Source organism: Gossypium hirsutum, chromosome A12 (assembly GCF_007990345.1).
Source record: "Gossypium hirsutum isolate 1008001.06 chromosome A12, Gossypium_hirsutum_v2.1, whole genome shotgun sequence".
NCBI classification, from domain to species: domain Eukaryota; kingdom Viridiplantae; phylum Streptophyta; class Magnoliopsida; order Malvales; family Malvaceae; genus Gossypium; species Gossypium hirsutum.
The window spans coordinates 63,217,768-63,237,906 of record NC_053435.1 but is presented as its reverse complement, the minus strand read 5'-3'; positions in this window follow the sequence as shown (position 1 = coordinate 63,237,906).

The window sequence follows — 20,139 nt, the reverse complement described above, 5'->3', positions numbered from 1 at the left end:
TAGTACCCAATGCTTCATGTAATTTTCCCCAGAATCGAGATGTAAATTTAGGGTCTCTATCAGAAACAATAGAAGTAGGTACTCCATGTAATCGAACAATTTGAGAAACATATAATTCTTCCAATCTACCGAGTGAAAATCCGTACGAACAGGGATAAAATGAGCGAACTTTGTCAATCTATCAACAATAACCCAGATTGAGTCCTTCTTGCTCTGCGTCAATGGTAAACCAGATACAAAGTCCATCGTTACTCGATCCCATTTCCACTCAGGTATCATGATCGGCTGTAGTAATCCTGATGGCACCTGATGCTCCGCTTTCACTTGTTGACATATCATACATTTAGAAACAAAGTCAGAAATGTCTCTTTTCATACCATGCCACCAATATTGTCTTTTTAGATCGTTGTACATTTTCGTGCTACCAGGATGGACCGACATTCGACTACAATGGGCCTCACTCAAAATCATCGAAGTAAGTTCTGAATTTCTCGGAACACAAAATTGACCTCTGAATCTTAAACAATCATTGTCGTCAATTTGAAACTCTGAACCCAAATTAGAATCACATTGAGCTCGTTTAGCAACCAATTCATCGTCGATTTTCTGTGCTTCACAAATTTACTGTATTAACACTGGTTCTGCTTTTAATTCCGCTACCAGCACATCATCAGTGGAAATAGACAGATGTACATTCATTGCTCGAAGAGCAAATAGAGATTTTTGACTTAGGGCATCAGCCACCACGTTTGCCTTACCTGGATGATAATCAATGACAATTTCGTAATCCTTTAATAATTCAAGCCACCGTCGTTGTCTCAGATTCAAGTCTTTCTGAGTCATTAAATATTTTAGGCTTTTGTGATCAGTATAAACATGGCATTTCTCTCCAAACAGGTAATGACGCCAAATTTTAAGAGCAAACACAATCGTAGCTAGTTCGATATCATGAGTTGGATAATTTTTCTCGTGAGGCTTTAGTTGTCTCGAAGCATATGCAACAACTCTACCTTCCTGCATCAACACACAACCCAAACCGTTCAAAGAAGCATCACTGTAGACTACGAACTCTTTACCAGACTCTGGTTGAACTAACACAGGAGCCTCCGTCAAAAAGGTCTTCAGCTGGTCAAAACTTGTCTGACACTTCTCTGACCACTCAAACTTGACATCTTTCCAGAGTAGTTTCATCAACGGTGTTGCGATCATCTAGAAACCTTTAACGAATCGTCGATAGTACCCAGCGAGTCCCAGAAAGCTTCAAAGTTCAGAAACATTCCTCGGAGATTTCCAATTAAGAATGGTTGAAATTTTGTTCGGATCAACTCTAATACCCGAAGCGGATACAACATGCCCCAGAAAGCTGACTTCCCCTAACCAGAATTCACATTTACTGAATTTTGCATACAACTGATTATCTCGTAAAATCTGAAGTACTGGCCTCAAGTGTTCGGCGTGCTCGGACTTATTGTGAGAATAAATCATAATATCATCTATGAACACCACCACAAATCGATCTAAATACTGTCTGAATATTCGATTCATCAGATCCATGAAAACCGCAGGGGCATTAGTGAGCCCAAACGGCATCACTAAAAACTCATAGTGTCCATATCTCGTTCTGAAAGCAATCTTTGGAACGTCAGAATCTCTAACTCGCAACTGATAATAGCCAGATCGCAAATCAATCTTCGAAAACACGGAAGCTCCTTTCAACTGGTCAAATAAGTCATCTATCCGCGGCAACGGATATTTATTCTTTATCGTCACTTTATTGAGCTGACGTTTTCATGACCAGTACTGGAGCACCCCAGGGTGAAAAGCTGGGTCGCGCAAAACCTTTGTCAGTCAATTCTTGTAATTAAGCTTTCAATTCTTTCAACTAGGTCAGTGCCATACAATACGGACTGATCGAAATCGGTGTCGTACCCGGAACCAATTCTATGCCGAACTCTACTTCTCTAACAGGTGGCAATCCCGGTAATTCCTCTGGAAACACTTCTGGATACTCACAAACCACAGGCACAGTATCGAGCTTTCGTTCCGATACCTTGCTATCCAGTACATATGCAAGATAAGCTTCATAACCCTTTCTCACATATTTCTGAGCTAATACCGAAGATATCACTGCTGGTAATCCACTCAGATCATTAGACTCAACTAGAATCATTTCACCACTCGAACATCGCAAGTCTATAGTCCTTCGCTTGCAATTTACCATAGCATCATGTTCGATTAACCAGTCCATTCCGAGAATAATATCGAATTCGTCGAAGGGTAATAGCATCAAATCCACTGAAAAATAGAAATCTTTAATTATCAATGAACATCTCTTGCATACTTTATCAACTAACACATACTGACCCAAAGGGTTTGACACTCGTATCAGAAATTCAGTAGACTCAACAGGTAGAGTCTTACTGGATGCTAATGTTTCACATACGTAAGAATGAGTAGAACCAAGATCAATTAAAGCAAGTACACTAGTACTATAGAGAGTGAATGTACCAGTAATAACATCAGGGGAGGATGCCTCCTCTCGTGCATGGATGGCATAAGCTCTAGCGGGGGTAGAAGTCTCAGATCGAACAGCCATATTAGAAGTCCCTCTCTGATTACCACCCCTGCCTCCTGTATTTCTCGGTGGTCTACCTCTAGTTGTTGCACCACTCGATCTCGCACCTTGCATCTTATTTTTCTCATCAGGTTCTGTGCAATCTCGAATGAAATGATCCCGCGAACTGCATCTATAATAGGCTCTATTAATAGACTTACCCCAACATTCACCTACATGTCGTCTTCCACACTGTGAACATTCGGGTTTTTCTTGCCGATTGTTGCCAACACTAGCAACCGAAGTAGCTCGAGAGTCCGCTGACGGTCGCTCCTTAATAGAAATTCCTACAGTCATCTTTGATCTGTTAGTATCGTCTCTAAACTTCTTTGCAGTAGAGAAAGAAGTTTTACCCGTCGATCTTTTACGAAAATCTCTAGCTTCAATTTCAGCTTTCTTTTTCTCCTTTCTAAGCTCTTCAGCCTTGCAAGCTCGTTCAACCAGTGTTACGAATTCTTTTAGTTCTAAAATACCCACCAGTAGCTTTAAATCTTCATTCAATCCCTCTTCAAATCTTTTACACATGGCAACTTCATCAGCTACACACTCCTGAGCATATCAACTGAGCCTTACAAACTCACGTTTATATTCGGATACCGTCAAACGACCTTGTTTAAGCTTCAAAAATTCTTTGCGCTTTTGATCAATGAATCGTTGACTGATATACTTTTTACGAAACTCCGTCTGAAAGAAGTCCCAAGTAACTCGTTCCTTTGGAACAATCGAAATCAAGGTTCTCCACCAATAGTAGGTTGAATCTTGTAATAAGGATATGGCACACTTTAGACACTCATCGGTGTGCAAGATAGCTCATCAAAAACACGGATGGTATTATCAAACCAAAACTCAGCCCTTTCAACGTCATCAGTAGCGGTGGCTCAAAATTCCTCGGCCCCGCGCTTTCTAATCAAATTAACAGGAGGTTTACGCAGCCTCAAAGGATTAGTAGTTGCTGGTATTATGGGCATCGGAGAAGGATTATTTAAATTTTGGAATTATTGAGCAGCCGGGTTTGTTCGGGCATATTATGCAACCCACTCATTCATCATGGTAAAGAAGGCTTGCTTAGCCCCATCATATAGATTACTCGCAGATGGTTGAGGTTCAACAGGCGCTGTCCCTTGCGCGGGAGTAGGCGTTACACTCTCAACGTCATCCGCTAAGGCTCTCTCTGGAGTGAATTCCATTTACTAATCAAAACAACAATTTCAACTGTCAAAAGGCATCACACTATCAAATACTAGCACTATGGCATGTATAGCTAGACTCACACGTGCTACGGTAGTCCTAGGATCGACTAAACCGTAGCTCTGATACCCAAAAAATGTAACACCCCTAACCCGTATCCGTCGCCAGAAGGGTTATGGAGTATTACTAAAAATTTCATGAGCGAATAGTTGAACAAAATTAAATAGTGGATAATTATTTCACCGATCCTTGCAATTAAAAAAAATGAATTTACAAGGTATTAATTTATTATAATTAAACAATTTCATAACCCAACCATATATTTGATGTGGAACGTGCCTTGCACACACACATGCATCATAAAGAGGATCACTATTTATTTTGTGATTTGCCGTAATAGTCGAATGCATAGCAAAATTTAAATACATATAGTATTTAGCTCATATACACAATTAAATAACCACATTCCATAAGCCTAACTTTGACCTATTAATATAATAATTTAACCACCCATTTAGTAACATTTTACTTAATCAAAAGAGTTGTATTATAAAAACAAACATAGCCCTTTTTGAAATATTAAAGGTTAAGCCATATTCGTATGGCCAGAATTACAAAATTTAGTATTATAACATGGAAATCCCAAATATAATATCTATACATGCCATAATGTTATACTTAAGATTAACTAAGAAGGAGTACCAAAACGTTGCAGGCAGGTGTGATGACTTCGACGATGGTCCCGAGCACACAAAATGGATCAAAAGAAAAGCTAAATGTGAGACAAGTAAACACACCAAATGAGTATTCAACTCAGTAAGTCGTAAGCAATATAATGAAGACCATTAATTTGAGATCATAAAAAGAATAAAGTAAAATCAACTATTTCAGCCATACCGAGCTATGCAATATATTACTTAGATTATTGATCCAACTACAAGTCAAGTCTTGCTATTCAATCAAATATCAAACAACTAGATGGCTCAAATCCTTTTCTCAAAGTATTAAACAGTGATGAACTAGATGGATCCATGCATATACATTTCATGTCTCCAATTTTCTTATTTCAATCAATAGCTTTAACCCTTCATTCATTTCCTGCACTTATTATATCATCAATCAATTTCGCACACATAGTGCTATTCAAATCCGCACACTTAGTGCCATGCTAACCCGCACACATAGTGCCTTAGAAATCCACATGCTCGTATTGACATTCAAATTAGCACAAATAGTGCTATTCAATTCCGCACACATAGTGCCATTCAAAATCCGCACACTTAGTGCCAATGTCATTTCATTATAGCAAAGCAATTGATTTAATTCAAATAATATATAAGGCCACATATATTTATCAATCAAAAGAATATCTAAACAAAAGAAATTCTTTCATGATATGCGAGCACCATTTATGTATAAAATAACCAATCCTATAATTGCTTATGGACTTACCTTATGTTGGATGAAATGGTTCCAATCGACTACTTGATACTTTTTGCTTTGCTCTTGCTTGATTCCCCTCCTTTGGGTTATTGAGCTAGAATAAATAAATTTAATAATTTAATTACCTTGTTAGTTAATTATATCCCATACTATTAATAGTTTCATATCACAAGAATCACATGGCATAAACTTGGTTTTTATCCACCTTATGCTTTTATTAAAACTAAGCCATTCGGCTATTGACCACCTAATATCCAATTACTATCGATAACCAATGAATACTTCAATGAAGCACATCTATATACATATATATATATATGTCTATACGGCAACCACCCCTTGCTAATTACTCACATATACAAATTTAATGGTTTCCACTTCATATTACAACCATCCTTGTTCAAGACATTAAAACCTCAACTAATGCTTATCTAATGTCTCAAGGCCGAATGCATTATCACTACCAAAATAACAATTGCACATCACTTTTTCATTTAACACATAGTTTCACCACATAAACATTTTGACCGAATACTTCTAACTAGCAAAAACTCCACATTTATTCATACCATCATTCAAATGCACATATATCTATTAGCTAACTCATCCTTCACCTTTCTAATATTTCCATCCAAAGCATCAAAACACTATCCTCTTAACATTTAACCACTATAACCGTATGCACATTTTGTCACCAAATAAAAAAAATCAACATATGGGTTATAATAAGAGCTTGACTACTAACTAAATTTTTATAAAATTTAATGAAAATAACATGAAATCCTACCTTAATTAACCCTTAAAATGGCCGAATGTCTTTAACCAATTTCCTTCTTCTTTCACTTAAGTTTCGGCTTTACAAGAAGAAGATAATCACACTCTCTCTCCTTCCATTTCTTCTTTTATTCATCTTTTTTTTTATTTAGATTATTTTAATCATTTGTCAATATGAAATTATAATTAATTAAACTTAGTGGAAGAACATCATTGCTTGGTTGGCCACTACATGTATTTTGGGCATTTTGACATGCAAACCCAAGCTTTCACACTTTGTAGTTATCATGTCCTTACATATTTACCTATCATATTTTCTAATTTTCTTAACTAAGTCCTTTCAAGAAAATTCACATTCAATAAACTAAATTAAAACATCAATTTTTCACACATGCAATATCACACATAAAAGATATGTAAATAAATTTTAAATAAATTTTATGACTCAGTTTTGTGGTCCCGAAACCACATTCCGACTAGGGTCCAATTAGGGCTGTCACAGTTTCATCCAATATCACTTTACAAAACTAGTTTAATTATCAACAAGGACTCATAATCTTTCATTAAACAACAAAAATCATGCAATAGAATTCATGGTATATTCCTAATTCTTTAATAGTTTTGCAAATTAATCCCCAAGCTAGCTAGGTTAAGCTACAACGATCCCAAAAACATAAAAATCATTAAAAACGGGATTGAATACACTTACATGCAAGCAAATTACGCTTGGTCGAATGGAGCATTCATCCATGGAGAATTTTCTTCCTCAAAAATTGGTTTAGGTTAAAAAATAAAGATGATACTTTGTTTAATTCTTTTTAATTTTAAGTTTATTTACCTATTTACCTTTTTAACCTTTAAAATCTTATGAAATTTCAATAAAACCATGCCATGTATGTCCACTAACAACACAAATGGTTTAATTACCATCTAAATCCTTTCACTTCAAAGTGTCATAACCATTTGACCCTTTTAACTAGTAGAAATCTACTTTTGTACTTTTTTTTTAATTTAGTTGTTTTTACTTAATTAAGCATGCAAACATCAAAATTTCTTAACCAAATTTTAATACGACCTTACTAACATCCCACAGACATTAAAATAATAATTTACACATCGAATTTGTTGTCTCAAAACCATTATTCTGATTTCACTAAAATGGGTTGTTACAACTCTCCCTTCTAAAGGAATTTTCGTCACTAAAAATCTTACCAGAAAAGAGGTTCAGGTATTGCATTGTCATAGCTTCTTCCAGTTCCCAGATAGCCTATTCTATTCCATGATGTTGCCAGATAACTTTCACTAAAGCTATACTATTATTTCTCAATTCTTTACCTTCCTGAGCTAGAACTCTGATTGGTTACTCACTGTACATAATATCTGGTTGTATTTCAACATCAACAGGTGTAATCACGTGTGAAGGATCTGGTTGATACTGTCATAACATCGATACATAGAATACATTATGAATATTTTCTAACTCTGACAAAAAAGCTAATCTGTAGGCTACTGGCCCAATCCTTTTAATAATCTCGTATGACCTGATAAACCGTGGACTAAGCTTTCCTTTCCGACCAAATTGAAGTACTTTCTTCCAAGGTAATACTTTCAAAAACACTCTATCACCAACTTGAAATTCAATGTCTTTTCTTTTCAAATTTGCATAGGATTTATGTCGATCCGAAACTACTTTTAAACAATCACGCATCACTTTAACCTTTTCTTCAATTTCTCAAATTAAATCAACCTTGAATAACTTTTTATCATTGAGCTTAGTCTAGTATAATGAATTTCGACACTTTCGACCATACAAAGCTTCGTACAATGTCATTTTAATGCTCTCTTGATAACTATTATTATAAGCAAATTCAACTAATGGTAGAAATCTCTCCTAGATACCTTCAAACTCCAAAACACAACATTGTAGCATATCTTCGACTATCTGAATCACTCACTCAGATTGTCCATCTGTCTGAGGATGAAATGTTGTACTAAAATGCAGTCGAGCAACTAAAGCTTCATGTAACTTGCCTCAAAATTGAGACGAAAACCACGGATATCTGTCATAAATAATAGAAATGGGCACACCGTGCAATCTAACAATCTTAGCAACATACAACTATGCCAATCTCTTGAGTGAGAAATCCGTACCCACTGGAATGAAATGCACGGACTTCTTCAAATGGTCTACAATAATCTACACAACATCTTTCTTTCTCGGAGATAGAGGCAACCCCGATATGAAATCCTTTGTAACACATTCCCATTTCCACTTTGGAATCATTACATGTTGTAATAAACTAAAAGGTACCTGATGCTAGGCTTTAACTTGTAGACAAACCAAACATTTCAATACGAACTCTGATATTCTCATTTCATACCTGGCCACCAATGCATCTGTTTCAAATTGCCATACACTTTATTGCTACTAGAATGAATCAACAAGCTATTACTATGAGCTTTTTATAAAAAAATTTAAATGAGGTAAGAATTTCTCGAAATACAAATTTGGCCTTTGAAGTACAAACAGTCATCGGAACCAATGTGAAAATCTAAATTAGTTGTTGTCTCAATATTTTTCTGTTTAGTGGTCAAATCATCACATTTCTGAGCTTCATAAATCTTTTGTAAAAATGTCGGTTTAGCTTTCAATTCAGCTAAAAGTGAACTGTCATCAATCATTGTCAACCGTGTGTTCAACGCTCGTAAGGCAAATAAATACTTTCTACTCAAAGCATCAACAACAACATTAGCCTTTCTCAGATGATAATCAATGATCAAGTAGTACTATTTCAATAGCTGTTGTCTCAAATTCAAATCTTTTTATGACATCACATACTTCAAGCTTTTATGATCCGTAAAGATATGACATTTTTCTTTGTAAAAATGGTGTCGCCAAATTTTCAAAGCGAACACAATAGCTGCAAGCTCTAAATCGTGTGTCATATAATTCTTTTCATGTGGTTTCAATTTTCTTGAAGCATATGCTATTACTTTTCCTTCTTTCATCAAGACACATCCCAAACCATTCAATGAAGCATTGTTGTAAATAAAAAATTCTTTATTGGACTCAAACTAAACTGACACAGGTGCCTCGGTTAACAAAGCTTTCAACTGATCAAAACATTGCAACATTTCTCAAACCGTTCAAATTTAACATCTTTTTGCAATAATTTGGTCAACAGTGTAGCAATCATCGAGAATCCCTTGATGAATCTTCTATAATATCCGACTAAACCCAAAAAACTTTTGACTTCATATACATTTCGTAGAGGTTTCCAATCTACCACAGCTGAAATTTTGCTCGGATAAACTTTAATGTCATCTGCCGATACCACATGTCCCAAAAATCCAACTTCCCGAAGCCAGAACCCATATTTGCTGAAGTTAGCGAACAATTATTTTTTGCGTAAAGTTTGCAAAACAATTCTCAAATGCTGGGCATGCTCTGTCTTATCTTGTGAATAGATCAGAAAGTCATCAATGAACACAACAACAAATCTGTCTAAGTACGGTATGAAAATTCTATTGATCAAATCCATAAATACTGTAGGTGCATTAGTCAAACCAAATGGCGTCACAATAAACTCATAATGTCTGTACCTGATTCTGAACGCAATTTTCGACACATCCGAGTCTTTAACTCGTAATTGATAATAATTAGAACGAAGATTGGTATTTGAAAATACTATTGCACCTTTCAACTAGTCACATAGATCATCGATATATGGTAATGGATACTTGTTCTTGATCATGACTTTTTTGAGCTATCGATAATCTATACATAGCCACATGGATCCATCCTATTTTTTTTAACAAATAACACAATAGCACTCCAAGGAGAAAAAATGGGCTGAGCAAAGCCCCTATCTGTCAACTCTTGCAACTGAGCTTTCAACTCTTTCAACTTTGTAGGTGCTATTCTATACGGAGCTATTGATATCGAAGATGTTCCCGACATTAATTTAATAGCAAACTTAACTTCTCTGATCGACGGTAACCCTGGTAATTCCTCTAAAAATACATCTGTATACTCACATACAATTGGAACTGATTCTATCTTTAGCCCTGAAACTTTGGAATCAAATATATAAGCGAGATATGCTTCACAACCCTTTCTAACATATTTTTGTGTCGACATAGCCGAAATAACATTAGATGCACTGTTTAGTCTATCTGACTCAATTCAAAGCTTTTCACCATTTTGACTTTTCAACACAATATGCTTTCATCAACAATTCACAATAGCATCATGAAGAGTTAACCAGTCCATACCCAGAATCACATAAAACTTATCAAAGGGTAGTAACATCAAATCAATCAAAAAGTTGCAACCCCAAATCATCAAATGACAACTTTTACAGAATTTGTCAACTAACACATACTGACCTAGGGGGTTCTTTACTTAACCCTAAACTCAATAGACTTAAAAGGTATTTTCTTATCTGACCCTAAAGTCGTACATACACATGACTGCATTTAGCCTAAGTCAATTAAAGCATTAACATTAGTATCAAAGATAGAAAATGTACCGGTGATAACATTAGGCACTGAAGCTGCATCTCGAGCACAGATTGCATAAGCTCTAGCCGTCCCTCTTGCCTCATGTCTCACAGTAGAGTTTTTCATCCCACTATGGCTGTTACACGTATTTCCAGTGTTTCGCGGTGGTCTCCTTCTCATAGTTGCACTGCTCGGTCGAGTAGTCTGAGCCTTTTGCTTATCTGACCTTTCAAGGCAATCTCTGAGATGATTTTTATACGGACCACATTTACAACATGACTCTTCAATTACATTGCTAACATTCGAACTTACTATTCCCAACACTGCCAACACTCGATACAAACATAGCCTGAGGTTTCGAGCTCAAGTCTTGTTTTTCTCAGTCTTTCCTAGAATAACCCACTAAAGCTAATGAACGACCATGATAGTCTTTTGAATTTTTCGAAGTCGATTGGTATAACTTTCCCATAATCTCTTTCCTGAATCACGAGCCTCAGAATTAACTTTTCTTTTTGCTTTACTTAGTTCCTTGGCTTTGTGCGCCCTGTCAACCAGAACTACGAATTCTTTCAACTCCAGGATTTCGATTAACAGCTTGATGTCTTCGTTTAACTCGTCTTCAAACCATGTGTACTTAGCAACCTCTGTCGGTATACATTCTCGAGCATACTTGCTGAGTCAAACAAATTCTCTTTGATATTCAAATACTGTCATCTGACCCTGTTTCAACTCAAGAAATTCTTTGTGTTTCTTATCGAGAAATCTTTGGCTCACATATTCCTTTTGAAATTCAATCTGAAAGAATTCCTAATTTACCTGATCTCTTTGTACCATAACAATTAAAGTGTTGCACCACTGATAATGAAACAACACACTTCAAGCATTCCACAAAAGTACATGATAATTTGTCGAAGACTCTGATCGTGTTTTCTAACCAAAATTTAGATTTTTTAGGATCATCCTCAGTTGTAGCTCGGAACTCTTCAGCTCCATACTTATGGATCTTATCAACTGGAGGCTTGCTCGCTTATACTGGTTCCAAAACCTGAGGAACTATGGGGACTGATTGGAGTACAGGTGGGGTTGAAGGTCATTGAGCCATTAGGTTCATTCGCATGAACTCAGAAAACCACTCAGACATCATCTGGAAGAAGGCTTCTTTAGCCTCACCTTTTCGACCCTCAGATACGAGCCTACATCCACTAGACGTTGCCTTGTAAATAGAGGCTTGCGCATTACTTTCAACTTCATCAGACTCAACTCGGTTGGATGACATTATATCTATATGAGAACATATTTTAATTTGAGTTAGTAGTTATCACATTATCACATGTTATATAATGAGATGTATTTCTAGAGTCATACATGCTATGTTTAGTCCGAGGATCGACTAAACCATAGCTCTGATACCACTAAATAGAACAGCCCTAACCAATATCCATCTTCAAAATAGGGTTATAGAGCATTACCATCTAAACAGAAGATTAAAACATTCGTTTCATACATCATTGCAAACATAATCTAAATAAATACAATCACAAACGTAACGTCCCTTTATTGAGCCCTCGAGACCCTAGAAATACCTTAGAAACAATTCGAGACCAAATTGGAAACAATCAGAAAGTATAAGAAAAAGTTAGAAAAATTGGACTACAGGGGTAACCCATGTAACTCTCTGAGTTGGGTCACACGGCCAAGCAACACACCCGTGTGCCAAGCTGTGTGCTAGGTTGTGTAACAGCCTGACTTATATGCATTAAAACCTACAACGGACACACGTCTGTGTCTCCTGACCATGTGTCACACATGGCTGAGTCACATGCCTCTGTCTCAGGCCGTGTTTATGGATATGAAATTGGCCAAAATCAAGCCATTCCTAAAAGTAACTCATGCAACCACCTAAACGAATTTTGTGCACATAATCAAGGCATCATAACATCAACAAAACCAACATGAAGTAACCAATTAAATAGTTCAAAATCATTCAACCAATATGCCATTCAAGGCACCTCAAATACAAACATACAAACTTACTTAAACTTATATATATACTTGACCACATTTCATTCATTCACATTTAGTTCAATACCATCCCAAAACATACCATCTCTTGACTATTAGTACTCCAACATAAACTTACCATTTGAACTATACTATTCATGCATCACAAGTACCAAAATGACACAATTCAACCAACACCAAATGGTACCAAGCAACTTATACATTCGAAAATCATCAACTAGATACCAGAATAAGTTCTCCTATACATGCCATTATAACTTTAGCCAAAATAACAAAAAAATACCAAAATTTATGCTAGATAGTGTGATAGATCTCCAACAAGTTTCCAAACCGATTGAGCTTTTGATAATCTATAAAGAATAGAAAAGAAAACTATGTAAGCATATAATGCTTAGTAAGTTCGTAAAACATGAACATAACTTACCATGTATACATAACATTAAGATTAAGCATAATATAATCCAACCTCAAGCTTGGCACAACCCTAAGCACCAACAACAACACATGTTACTGCTTTCAAACATAATTTACATGAATTTAACAAAAGGTAAGCCATTGTACATGAACATACTTCATTTGAATTGATCAATTTCATTAACTTAAGCATACTTCCATTGAAGCTTACCATTTCAGTCCTTTTCATAATTACATGACATAGTTCATTTGGACTGCAACTCCCCTAACCCGTATCTGTAGCCGAAGTAGGGTTACAAGGTATTACCAATCAATACACAACGTATAGCATACAATTATCAACCATAAAACATTCATTCTCATAAATCATTCAATAAAATCACATTGTCCATTACAAGGGCCTACGAGGCCTTAAACATGCTTTAGAAGTGGTTAGGGACTAAACAGATATCATACAACAATTTTGAAAACTAAGTGAACTTTCAAACATACAGGGGTCACACGCCCGTGTGAATAGGCCGTGTGTCTCACATGGCTCCAAACAGACCCGTGTCTCAGGCTGTGTCAAAATAGGGCATATATACTAACTTGGGTCACACGGCCAACCACACGCTCGTGTGTCCAGCCTATGTGCCCTTCGAAGTGGCCAGACATGCTCGTGTACCAAGCTGTGTACTAGGTCGTGCCAAAACTGTAGGGTATACTGACTTATGTAACATGACCAAGTCACACGCTCGTGTCCTATGCCGTGTGCCAATTAGGGGGTATACTGACTTGTACCACACGACTAGTCACACGCCCGTGTGTGATACCGTGTGAAGCATATTGACTTCATTTAATAACAACACAAGGGGACACACGACCGTGTAACATGGCTGTGTGTCACACACGGCTGAGATACACTCCCGTGTTGCTGCCCGTGTGGACAAAAATAGGCCATTTGTAAGGCCAATTTGCCACCCTTATTCATGCACACCTAAACAATCAAAATGGTACCATTTCATCATACAATTAGGCAACCAAAACATCAACCAAATGTACCATTCATACAATATCCATTTCAACAAATTTCAATACTCAATTCAATGTCATTTACCTAATCAAATACTTTACCAAAACAACTTCTAAAATCATACTTCATCAAAGCATTTCTCAAACATTTATACTTTACAAGTCATTTAACCATATTCATACCAAACATGCCAAAGTAAATTATCTTTTATGGCTATATATACAAACCAAACATGTACATTTACAAGCAATTTCTAATGGCCAAACACACATCAATATTCATATCATTTACAAGACAACTCTGATGGATATAAACACAACCAAAATACCACATCTATCCTATACATGCCATATACCATATATACACAACTCAAAAGTGCCCAAAAGATGTTTGATAGTACAATGACGTTCCCAACGATTTTCAGATCCGAGCTAGCCTTGATTCACTATAAAACATAGGAAAATAACACAAAGTAAGCTTCATAGCTTAGTAAGTGTAACACCCCTAACCTGTAACCGTCACTGGAATAGGTTAAGAGGCATTACGAAACTTGTAACTAAATTCAGAACAATTATTTATCCAGAAGCATCATAGTTCTGTCAATAGCATTCATTCATCTCCATTATGTATTTAAAACCAACATATAAAGCTTTAATCAGACATTTGGGACTAAATCGTAACATATAACAAATTTCAGAAACTTAGAAAATTATCAACTTTTCAAGTATCACAAGCCCGTGTGAACAGGCCATGTGCCTCACACGGCTAATAGACATGCCCGTGTCTTAGACCGTGTGGAAACAAGACATACATACTGATTTGTGTCACACTGCCAAGGACACACCTATGTGGCAGGCTATGTGAAAACTGTAGAGGATACTGATTTGGGTCACACGACCAACCACTAACTTGTGTGTCTAGCCCGTGTGCCCTTTGAACAGGCCTCACACGCCCATGTGCTAGGCCATGTGCAATTTGGGGGGTATACTGACTTATGTCACACGGTCAATCACACATCTGTGTGTGAATCCGTGTGACACACACGGTCAATAGACACGCCCGTGTGTCTAAGCCTTGTCAAACTTGTAAGGTATACTGACTTAATTTGTAGGGTACCCTAGGGGAAGCACAGCTATGTAACTTAACCATGTGTCACACATGGAGACACACACCCGTGTCTCTGCTCGTGTGGACAAAAATAGGCCATTTGCAAAGTCATTTTTCCATCCTATAAAATACAAGTATTTACAAACATAAGTAAACAAATTTATACAACTCAATTGGCAACCAAAATAACCATTTCAATACACATTATAAGCCACATCAAAACTTACCATTTACATATCCAAATACCTATATAACCACATGTGTAATCCATTCATCTAACATCTATATATCAAGACTTCATTTGCATAATTTCATTCCATCTATCCTTGCTAAAACATACCATAATTGAACACTTCAATTCAACCAAAATATAACATCAAAATAAGCCAAGTCACATGGCTTAACATATACAAAAAAATGCCAAAGTCAAGATATCAAGTAGCATAACTATCATCCCTTAAACTAGCCTATACATGCCATATTTACAAATTCCCAAGTTCAATAGTACCAATCAAAATTTGGATAGTGTGATGTGCAACTCTTACTTGTTCAAAATGAGCGAGCAACGAGCCCCTATAAAACATAGAAAAAGAATTAGAGTAAGCTTTATAGCTTAATAAGCCCGTATAATTCAGAATTAAACTTACCATTTATACAAAATCAAGCAATAAATAAAAATGCCAACAATTCAATTTAACCATCACCTATTCACACATAGTCATCACATGTTAGTCATTTAATATAAACATAAACCATCCATTAATACAATACTCTGTATTATTCCAAAATTCACATTCATACATATAACATTAATATCACTTATAACCCGTAACTTATCCGTTTAAACAATATTTAAACCTATCGAACCTATTAGAACATCAAAGGATAGTTGAGTGAACAATGTCAGTAACCCGTCAATTCATCATCATACATGCTCTTTCGAGTCATGGTTGATAAGCTCCTCCTGAGCTGATTAACAGTAAGCTTTATTGAGTTGAAAATGGTAAGCTCTATTCAGTTGAACAGTAAGCTCTTCCAAGCTGAATCAGTAAGCTCCAATGAGTTGAACCAGTAAGCTCTTACGAGCTATGGTGAGTCCCCAACAAATGCAGGAGCTCAACTAATACAGTAATCTCAGTAACACGTCACTTGTATCCAATGAATTCATATAGTTCAAATGTGGGACTTGGTAACGAATACAATATATCATTAAGGCATTTATATTTGAAGTATTTCAATTATATATATTCAATTCAACAATTACAATTATAGAAAAGTTGGATTCTAATTATACGAACTTACCTCGTAACCTCGGATAAAACTATCAACTATTCGTCGATCTTTCTTTTTCCCCGATCTAAACTCGACCTCAGCTTATCTTGATCTATATTATATCAAATTAACTCATTCAAACTTTCATTCAATTCAATTTAGCCTAAAACATTCATTTTGGCTAAATTACAAATTTACCCCTAGACTTTTGACTACTTTGCAATTTAGTCCTTTTTACACAAAATGGCAAATTTATGCAATTTACCCTTAACCCATGTATAGCTGAATTTCACATATCTATATAGCAGCCCATATTTTCATTTCATTCACATTTTCAACCATAAAATTTCTATCTTTCACAATTTAATCCGTAATTCTCATTTTTGTCAAAAGTCACATTATAAGACTTGTATATCTATTAACAACCATCAATAATCTAACAAGAAACTTCAAAATAACCAAGTATTCAATAGCGGCCTATCTCAAAATCTATAACAGTTTCAAAAACGAAGGTACGGGCTAGCTAGATTAAGCTGCAACGAGCTCCAAAACGAAGAAATCATTAAAAACTAAGCAAAAATTGTACCTTAATTAGCTAATGAACCATAGCCGAATGAAAAACTAAAGTTTCTTGTTTTCTCCTTGCCAAATTTAGCTAAGGAAGATGATGATGATATAAAATAAAATTTTGGTTTTGTTTATTATAACATTTATAACTAATTTACCATTATAACCTTGTTAATATAACTTAAACATATTTAAACAATGTCTAAGAGTGTCCACTTACATTATAAATGGAATAATTACATAATAAGACTTCCATATTAATGAACCATAGCTATTTAACACATTTAAACAATAGAACTCAAATTTTACGTGTTACGAGATTTAGTCATTTTTACCGATTTAAGCATTTAAACAGTAATATTTCTTTACGAAACTTTCACATAATAATTCCATCATATTGTAAACATAAATAAATTAATAAAATAAATATTCTGACTTTAAATTTGTGGTCCCAAAACCACTATTTTGATTTGACCTAAAAACGGGATTTTACAACTCTCCCCTTTAGGGATTTTCGTCCCCGAAATCTTACCTATGCAAAGGGTAGTGTACTATTTCCACATAGCTTCCTCAGGTTCCCATGTAGCTTCCTCAATTCTGTGTTTAAGTCAAAGAACCTTCACTAGAGCTATACGTTTATTTCTTAACTCTTTGATATCATTAGCTTGAATCCTGATGTGTTCTTCGTTATACGACATATCAGGTTGAATTTCAACATCTATCGGAGAGATCACATGTGACAAAGCAGATCTATAACGACGTAGCATAGAAATTTGAAAAACATTATGGATCTTTTCAAGTTCAGCTGGTAAAGTTAGTCGATATGCGGCAAGCCCTATTCTCTCGATAATTTTATACGGCCCAGTGGATCACGGAATTAATTTCCTTTACGTCCGAAGTGGAGAATCTTCTTCCATTGTGATACTTTTAAAAACACTCTGTCTCTGAATTGAAATTCAATCTCTCTAAGTTTCAAATCAGCATAGGATTTTTGTTTATCTGAAGCTGTTTTTAAACTATCTCGAATCGTTTTCACTTTTTCTTTAGTTTCTCTGATTAATTCAACCCCGTGAATCTTTTTCTCACTCAATTCAGTCCAGTATAGCAGAGTTCGACACTTGTGACCATATAAAGCTTTGTATGGTGCCATCTTTATACACGTTTGGAAACTATTGTTATAAGCAAATTCAATTAGAGGCAAGTATTTCTCCCAGCTACTTCAAACTTGAGAATGCAACAACACAACATATCCTCAAGTATCTGTATAATTCTTTTTGATTGACCGTCAATTTGGGGATGAAAAGCTGTACTAAAATTCAATTTCGATCCAAGAGCTTCTTGTAATTTTTTCCAGAATCTTGTCATAAATCTCGGGTCTCTATCGTAGATAATAGACAGTGGTACACCATGTAATCGTACAATTTCAGACAAGTACAATTCAGCTAGCCTACCCAGAGAGTAATCCATTCGTAATGGTATGAAATGAGCAAATTTTGTTAGTCGATCAACGACAACCCAGTAGCATCTTTCTTTTTCAGAGTTAGGGGCAATCTCGATACGAAATCCATAGTGACTCTATCCCATTTCCATTAAGGAATTAGTATAGGATGTAGTAAGCCCGATGGTACTTGATGTTTAGCTTTGACTTGTTCACAAATCAAACATTTCGATACAAACTCCGATATACCCCATTTCATTCCCGACCACCAATACATCTGTTTCAGGTCGTTATACATCTTGGTACTACCCGGATGAACAAAAAACAATTACTGTGTGCTTCATGAAGGATTTTCTAAATAGGCTCTGTATTTTTCAGTACACAAATTCTATTTTGGAACATTAAACAGTCATTAGTTTCGATATGAAATTCTGAATAAAAATTAGACTCACATTGAATTCGTTTAGCTTGTAGTTCAGAATAATCTTTCTGAGCTTCACAAATTTGTTGAAGAAATACCAGCTTAGCTCTTAATTCAGCTAAGATAAACCCATCATCACATGTCATCAATTGGATGTTCATGGCTCGTAATGCAAACAATGATTTTCGGCTCAAGGCATCAGCAATTACATTAGCTTTTCCTTGGTGATAATCAATCACAAAGTCATAATCTTTCAATAACTCGAGCCATCTTCGTTGTCGCAAATTCAAATCCTTTTGTGACATCAGATATTTCAAACTCTTATGATCCGTATAAATGTGGCATTTTTCACCGTTAAGTCGTGTCGCCAAATCTTTAATGCAAATACAATCCCAGCCAACTCCAAATCATGTGTTGGATAGTTCTTTTCATGCGATTTTAACCGTCGGGAAGCATAAGCTATAACTTTTCCATCTTGCATCAAAACACAACCCAGTCCGTTTAGTGATGCATCACTATAGATCACGAACTCTTTACCTGAGTCAAGTTGAACCAAAACTGGTGCCTCTGTTAACAGTGCTTTCAACCTTTCAAACCATTCGAACTTTACATCTTTTATAGTAGTCGAGTCATCAGTCTCGCAATCATTGAGAATCCTTTCACAAATCTTTGATAATAACCCGATAAACCCAAAAAGCTACGGACTTCAGATAAATTTCTTAGAGATTTCCAATCAACAATAGCATAAATCTTGCTCGGATCAACTCTAATAACGTCAGTTGAAAGAATATGTCCTAAAAATCCAACCTCTCTGAGCCAAAATTCACATTTGCTGAACTTTGCAAATAACTATTTTTCACGTAGAGTTTGTAACACAATTCTCAAATGTTCGGTATGCCTCAGATTCATCTCGTGAATAGATTAGAATATCGTCAATGAATTCAACAACAAATAAGTTCAAATACGGTCTAAATATTGATTCATCAAGTCCATAACAGTGGCAGGAGCATTAGTTAAACCAAAAGGCATAACAAGGAATTCATAATGTCCATACCTTGTTTTGAATACAATTTTTGGCACATTTGACTCTTTGACTCGCAACTCATACTAACCCGTCTCTGATCAATCTTTGAAAATACTGACGCTCCCTTCAACTGATCAAATAAGTCATCAATTCGCGGTAAAGGGTATTTGTTCTTTACAGTTACATTGTTCAACTGTCTATAATCAATACACATTCTCATAGTACCATCTTTCTTTTTCACGAACAATATCGTGCATCCCACGGAGAATAACTCGGTCGTACAAAACCTCAGTATGTCAATTCTTGCAACTGAGCTTTCAACTCTTTTAACTCTGTTGGA